The following is a 7969-nucleotide window of genomic DNA, read 5'->3' as shown; positions in this document are numbered from 1 at the left end:
AACATCAGGGTACCTGCAATGAGAGATAGTTTTAGAGAATTATACCTATTCCTTTTTCCGACCCCAAGATTTTGGACTGTTGATAATTTACTGCTTGCACCGCTTCCGGAGCCTTCAATATCCTTACTTTTCCACTTGGATGCCATGCACCTTAACTTGACTTAGTGTGGGTTTGGGTGGAGGTTAGGGTTTGGCAATGTTTTGTGTGGGAAAGGTTGGTTTACTGATGGGGTCGGGTTTTAATTGAGGTTTATGAATTTAATTGATGGAGATTGGTGAAGAATTTTTGGTTGGAAATTGTTGAATTTGGTGGAGTTATGAAGGTTGGGAGGTTGGTGGTTTATGTTTGGAATGATGAATGGAGATAGATATGGAGGTTTGGAGGTTGATGTTATGGAGGTTTAGAGGCAGAGGTTGAAGGATGAGGGAAGTTTGTGTTTGAGAATGAAGGAGGAAGAAGAAAGAAAGAAAAAATTGGTAAAAGAAGGCCTGGGAACATGGCACGGACCGTGCCAACCTTCTGGAAATTGGTTTGGCTTATCATAGTCAGGCACGGCCGTGCCACTTCAGGCACGGGCCGTGCCAAGGTTCTGGTCATCATAGGCTCAATTTTTTTCGTTTTCTCTAATAATGCTTGGACAATTACCTACAAAACAAATTAAAATAACATAAAACAAACAAAAATAAGGCAATTAAATTCATGGGTTGCCTCCCACAAAATGCTTGTTTAGAGTCATTAGCTTGACGGTTAGAAAGTGGTTTAACTATCCTATACCCAATCTTTCAAAAAGGGACAATGGCATCAAACTAACATTCTCTCCCAAATCACACATGGCTTTTTCTATAGCTTCAGATCCTATGACACAAGGTATGGAAAAGCTCTCTAGATCTTTAAGTTTAGGTGGCAATTTGTTTGGAAGTATTTCAATAAAATTTCTAAACTGCTCATCTAACTTGGATTTAGCAAACTCTTGTGTTAATGGGATTTTAGGCTCATGAGGTGGTGAAACAAATGGCTTTTCATCCTCTCCTATGGCTTTCACACTTTGAGGCTCATCACTCCCTATCTCTCCTTTATTTTTCTTAACTTTCACAACGGGGTCCTCTAATTGTTTACCATCCCTAAGAGTAATAGCACTTATATGGTTTTTGGGGTTGGTTTCGGTTTGGCCTAGAAGGACTTCAGAAGGTTGAGAGGAAGTAGCCACCTGCTGGGGCATTTGAGAAGTCTGGGTCTCAAGCATCTTACTGTGAGTAACTATGGAGTCTTCTTTCGATGAGTTTAGCAAGAGAGTCCTTCAAAAATTCAGTTTGATCTTTAAGCTTTTAGAGCTGCTCAGATTGATTTATAAAATGATTTTCTAAAAAAAGTTCCAAGCTGGATTTTTGAGGGACTCTTTGGTTGTTTGCATAACTGGGTGGTGTTGTTTGTTGTCCAAAAAGATTTTGAGGGGTTTGAAAAAAAAATTGGTTGTTTCTACACCCTTGATTATAGTTTACTTGCTCGGGACTTCTAACAACACTACCTAGTTGGCAATCAATGCCAATATGGCCAAATATACCACAAACTTCACAGGGAGGTGATACAGGGGCAGGTGTGACAGCACTAGTATTTATTTTATCAAATTTTTGTGTGATTGCATCAACCTTAATAGCTAGATGATCAAGGGAAGAAATTCCATACATACCTACCTCTTTTTTAGAGGGTGAAGGAGCAGCATTAGTGATGTCCCTTCCGTAGGTCCACTGATAGTGGTTTTGTGCCATGTCCTCGATCAAAGCATATGCTCCTGTGTATGTTTTATTCATCAAAGCTCCATCTGCAGCTGCATCAACATAAATTTTTGTGGTATACAAAAGACCATTATAAAAAGTGTGAATAATAAGTCACTTCTCTAAACCATGATGGGGACAAAGTCTAAGCATTTCTTTGAAACGCTCCTAAGCATCGTAAAGATATTCTCCATCTTTTTGAGTGAATTGTGTGATTCGATTCCTTAATTGAACAGTTTTAGAATAGGGAAAGAATCGGGCAAGAAAAGCTTGCTTCATTTGGTGCCATGAAGTGATAGAACCAATTTCCAATGAATGAAACCAAGCACTAGCTCTATCCCATAAGGAAAAAGGAAAGAGGTGCATCCTTACGGCCTCCTGGTTTGCATTCAAGGTTCCACTGAGTCTTAAAAAAGTTGAAATATGAAAATTCGGATCCTTAGTGGGTGATCCGAAAAATTGATTTTGCTGCACTAAGTAAATAAGTGCAGGTTTTATTTCAAAATTGTCCTCAACTGTTGGGTACACAATAACATCGTATGACTCATCTGAAGATGGGATTGCATAGTCTTTAAGAGTGTGTTCCTCAGCCATATCGTTATTATTTCATGCTTCCCAAGAAGTTAAAGGCAAAAGAAAGAAATAGAAAAAGAAAGAAAGAAGAAAAAAAATAAAGAAAAAGAATTTCTTTTTCCAGTCTAATCATTAAAAAATAATTAATCAAATTGCAATAACTCCCCGGCAACGGCGCCAAAAACTTGATGGGATAAATCGCAAGTGCACGGTTTACCGTGTAGTAATAAAAAGATATCGTTCCGACAGGGAGTTATGAATTCAATTAACTTTAAATAATGATTAGAGGAGAGTTTGAGATTAAAGTTTGAGTTTTTAATTAAAAGAAAACAACAATAATAAAATAAAAGAGCCTTGGGATTATTGGTTCATCCTAATGACAAGTCCTTCACAAATCAAAACCTTAACTTATAACTTTATGTTAGACCTAATTTCCAAAGACCGGTTTCCCTTTAGCCCCTCACCTTTCCGACCAAGTCCAGTGAGAGTTTACCTCTAGCAACCAAACCTATTTAGCTGATTTGATTACTAGAAGAAGCTTGTAAGGATTGAAACTAGCCATGTCTCAAGAATTGCAAAGACTATTTAGCTGCCTTTGCAATGAAGGAAAATCAAATAGAAGAAAGGAGTAGAAGCAGCGGAATAATTTCGATTTTCTTTCCTTGGATCATTACGAAATTCAAACATGAATCAGTGATTCGATTGTTACCTCGAAGTTTGGAATCTGAACGTTGGAAACTGGAAACTGGAATCGCGATCACAGCCAAGCAAGCAGCAAGCAGCAATGCCTCTAGCAAGTCCACACGAACAGTGCTTCTCCAAAACTCGGTGCTAGCCAATGAATCGGAAGTTCAGAGAAGAAGGGTTGCTCCAAAACGTGTAACCAAAAACTTCAGCACTAGAGTTCTATTTATAGAACTTCTAGTGTGCTCTGATAGTTAGAAGTCACTATTGGGCTTCAGTAAGCCCAACAACGAGTTTAGTAATTTTGCTAACTAATTAGCGTTATTTACTAAACGCACCCCTTATAAAAGTCATACTTATATATTTCTCTTTTGACTGTTCTTTGTGTGTGACCCTATAGGTTCTAGTCACGTTGGCAATAATATTAAATTTAATATTTAATATTATAAATAATGAGCGGTATCTAGCAACACATCATTGCTACCCAAGTGACAAGAATGTCAAGTGATCTGACAAAACCTTTCCATGATAATACTCATGTGTACAATTACTCCTTTGTCTCGATATCTTTATTGATCCCAAGGCATAGATATTGTCACCCTTGTATAGATCAATATTTATATTTCTTGATTCCGAAATATACTGAATAACGAACAAGTCCAATATCTTATATTGACTTAGTTCGGCATGGCCATGCAGTTTTACAGTCATATTTCATTAAGAGGCCTAAAGATATATCTCCCGTTTATGAGGAGGGATAAATCCCATCTAGGACACTCATGTCCCTCAGCATGCTTCATCAAGCACCCATCAACCAACGTTATGGTTATCCTTTTACAGACAACGTTAGAATGGCAACAAAGCACTTGAGTCCACATCTAGGGATCATAGTGGTTTCAGGTCTAAGAGCGATATACACTATTATCATTGTGAGAATATCTTATGACAATTGCATAACTTACTATGTAGTATTCTCATGGTGGGTCAATCCAGTATAAATATTACTCCTAACATTTATACCTATGTATAGACTTAATATCTCATATCTATGACCCATGAGATGCAGTCATCAGTCTACGTACATAATAGTCTCGACGCTTTATTATTATCCTTTTTTCATATTAAAGCTTTGACTACGGATACATTTAAAAATAGGGTTCTTTATTATAATGTAATCTCATGATTAAGTCACACTTAATATATTATTACACGAACTATCTATTCTAAGGATTTTATTATCATTACACAAATATAATAAAGAGTGCCATATATTATTCAATAATAAAAGTCATGATACATAAAATAATGTTTAACGTAAATTATTGGCCTCTAGGGCTTACACCAACATGCAATTCTTGTCTAAATTCACTTGTTCCAATATCAAAGCTCCACGTTCGCATTATGAATTGATATTTGAGATGATGGATTAACAATTATCAAACCCTCCACTTTCGTTTCCACAGTTTGATAATGGTTAATTCATGTTAAAACGGTGAATTTAGATTAGAAATTAGGGCTACATAAATTTAAGGTTAAAGCTTGGTTTGATTAGGATTATGTCATTAGACTTATCCAACAATCCCAAGACAAGAGAAGTCTACTCACTAACGTTCATTGTAGACATAGAAGAGAAGAAGAAGAAGAACATAAAAATAAATAACGATAAAGTAAAGGTGAACTTTTATTCCAAGAACAAAAGATGATTTGTTTGTGATGGCTGGCTACTCTATTTATAGGATACATTCGACTTAAAATCTAAGCAATTACATCGCTAGAATGTTCCACAAGCAACTGTGGGCTTTTTGGTCAAAACTAAATAGAGTAGCTTAAATCCTAAGCAAAAGCAGCAAAAGGCACTCCTGGAGGGTGGCACGGCCGTGCCAACCTTAGCACGGGCCGTGCCAAGCTTCTGACTTTGGGGAGACATATTTTTGTCTCCAAATCTTCGTATTTTTGCTCCGAATCAGCTCCAGACTCCTTTCTTTTGCTCCAAGACTCAATCCATCAAATATTTATTCTGAAATATAATATTATGCAATTGAAGTAAAATAGCTCAAAAAGGAAATAATATTAAAATAAAATAAACTTAAATCTAATTAAAACGATACTAAATATTATACTAAAACTAACTAATTATTGACTCATCAGAAACTCACTCATATTGATCCCTTTGGACTTGATGATAATGTTTCTGGTGATTGTAATTTTGAGAATTGCAGGACTGATACTACTTCTACTCCAGATATTGACACCCCTCTTATCCCCTCGGTTGCCCAACAACCTCCTGCAATTGTTGATCCTGATCCCCCTTCTTCTCCTCCTCGTTATCCATCATGTCATCGTAAGTCTACTCAATTGCCTGATTTTGTCTATTCCACTTACTCTGCTTCTTTTGCTTCTTTTCTAACCTCTATTCATTGTTTATCTGAGCCCTCTTCCTATAAAGAGGCTATACTTGACCCTCTTTGGCAACAGGCTATGGTAGAAGAACTTTCTGCTTTGCACAAGACAGATAAATGGGAATTAGTACCTCTTCCTTCAGGAAAATGTGCTATTGGGTCTCGTTGGGTATACAAAATCAAAACTAAGTTTGATGGGTCAAAACTAAGTTTGATTTGGTGTAAGTTGAAGAAGGCTTTATATGGTTTGAAACAAGCTCTGCGAGCATGGTTTGAGAAGTTTACTAATGTGATTACATCTCTTGGCTTTGTTTTATCTTGGTTTTCGGGTGTCAAACATTGATTACGTTTGAACCTTTTTAACCTTTGATATCTCATTTTTTATTGGGAAGGGAAAAAAATAAGAAAAACCCTTGAGAATCGAGGTCCGGGAGTTGTTTTCGCTACGGGAAGGTGTTAGGCACCCATAACGACTATAGTATCCTATAGGAACCGTCTTTACTTTCTACGCGCGCGCTTTGTTTTTAAATGCTATTTAAGAAATGATATTTACACCTAAGAGTTTGCTAAGTCAAGAATTGGAGGGAGAGGAAGATGTTTGAATTTTTATTTTATTGGACTTGGAGAAGTTTTGACTTCTTGCCTACATACCCTTTTAAGGGATCAAACTCCATGTAGTTCTCTTCCAAAAATGTTTTTGTTTTTGTTCATTGATTTTAAGTTTGAAAATGAGATTTTGAAGAATGAGAGGGAGGCCTCAAGGGCATAAGATTGTGAAAATATGAGGTTGAATTAGTTATTTTACAATATGAAATCTAAGTATGATTAAAATTCATTAAAGTTTTTGTTTAAGAAAATAAAGAGAAAATCAATGGGATTTTGATCCCAAAGTTTATTTAGAAAATTATTTGAGTGATGTTGTTCATATTTTTTGGAAAAGAGAATTTTTCTAAGTATCGCAATTCCTAAGCATACATCTAAACATACATTCCCTAAGCATACATCTAAAGTATCCATGTGATGTGTGTGCATGTGTCGGTGCTTGTGTTGGTGTACATCATTAGAGTCCATTGTCCTTTACATATGCCCTAGTTTACATTCTATGGTCTTGCAAGAAATTAAAAGCATTAGGAAAATTACAAAATTCCTAGGTTTTTACATCCTAATTCTTTGCAAGAAATGTAAATTGCAAGGAATATAAATCTAAAGAGATGGGATGAGAATGCTATGAATGAATTATGGATGAGAGGGTTAGTAACATAATATGGCATAATAGAGTAAAAAATTTAAACCAAGTAGCAAAAAATTTAACACAAGAGGTGACAAAACTCTTAGCAAAATACACCTAAAATTTGCCACAATACCAAGACAAGTATATGACCTATAATTCCCATGTCATGACAATTTTCAAAGGTTTCATCACAATCAATGATATGAGAATTACAAGAACACATTCAAGTCAAGAATCATGCCATATTCTAGACATACTTGGCACTTTATTTTCACAAACAATGTCCACATAGCTTGCAACACAAGAAATCAACAAATTGCATTCACAAACAGTAAAAAAGGGACACAAATCAGAGGTAAACATATAACAAAATTGTACATCAAGTATTAATATCAATTTGACAAAATATCACATCAAAATATAGCAAGAATTCACAAGAATTTTAACAAGAAAGACAAACAAATTACAAGTGATATTGTATATTTTTTCCAATTTTTAAAACATGTAAAACAATCGCAAAAATATCAAGAAACACATTGAAAGCACATAGGAATTTTCCTAGAATTTTATCAAAAATTTTTAGGCTGGCAGGGGTGTAAACAACAACTTATAGTGTCAAAATAGCAAGAAACAAAGGCAAAACGAAGGCTGCAGGAAGATTAGGCCCAAGCCCAAAGGGGAAACGGATTCTGGATCATCCAAGTGCCTCAGAGGCGTTGGATTGATCCAGATCAGTTTTAACCTAGATCTAACGGTGGAAACGCAAGGCCCAGGGGTGAACCAGACTGGTTCAAACGAACCGGTCTGGTTCATGCACCTATATAAGTGCAACAGACCGGTCTAAGGTCATTTGCACTCTTCGTTCTCTCTCTTCTCTCAAATCTAGTGAGAGAAGCTCTCACTTCTCTCTAAAACTCCGTCGTCTTCTCCGGCGGGTTTGACCACCGCCGGCAAAGATTCCGGTGACGGAACCCTAATCTTCTCCGATCTACATGGATCTAAACCCTAAACTACTCTATTCTTCATGCTGGTTTCGAATACGAGCTTAGATTTGAGAAATAAACGGTGGAACTCTGTAGATCTACGTTTGATGTTTCGGTTTCGAATCTATTTCAATCTTTTTCAACTTTTTTCGAAAGCACAGGTTCTGGAATTTGTTGATCTACTTCGTTTCACCGTTTATTTTTGTTTGTAAGCCTTCGATGAAGATTTGAAATAGAAACGAGAAGGTTTTTATGAGTTTACCTGTTGGAAACTAGAGATTCGAACAAAGAGAAAGGTGAGAAGGATGTTGAAGCTTCTTTTTCGT

The 7969-nt window shown here is 36.2% G+C and overlaps 1 non-coding gene across 1 annotated transcript; it reads left to right on the top strand.

The window, feature by feature from the left end:
• Nucleotides 1–1897: 1897 nt before the first annotated feature.
• On the top strand, nt 1898–2004 carry LOC146937380 (small nucleolar RNA R71). Its single transcript, XR_015033717.1, has one exon. It is a non-coding gene; the product is annotated as a small nucleolar RNA R71 (small nucleolar RNA).
• Nucleotides 2005–7969: the final 5965 nt, after the last annotated feature.

The sequence above is a fragment of the Medicago sativa genome, chromosome 3 (genome assembly GCF_051527215.1).
Source record: "Medicago sativa cultivar Bolivia chromosome 3, Bolivia_mono, whole genome shotgun sequence".
Taxonomy (NCBI): Eukaryota; Viridiplantae; Streptophyta; class Magnoliopsida; order Fabales; family Fabaceae; genus Medicago; species Medicago sativa.
Note: the sequence above shows the minus strand (reverse complement) of the source record. Positions and strands in the feature narration are given on the sequence as shown.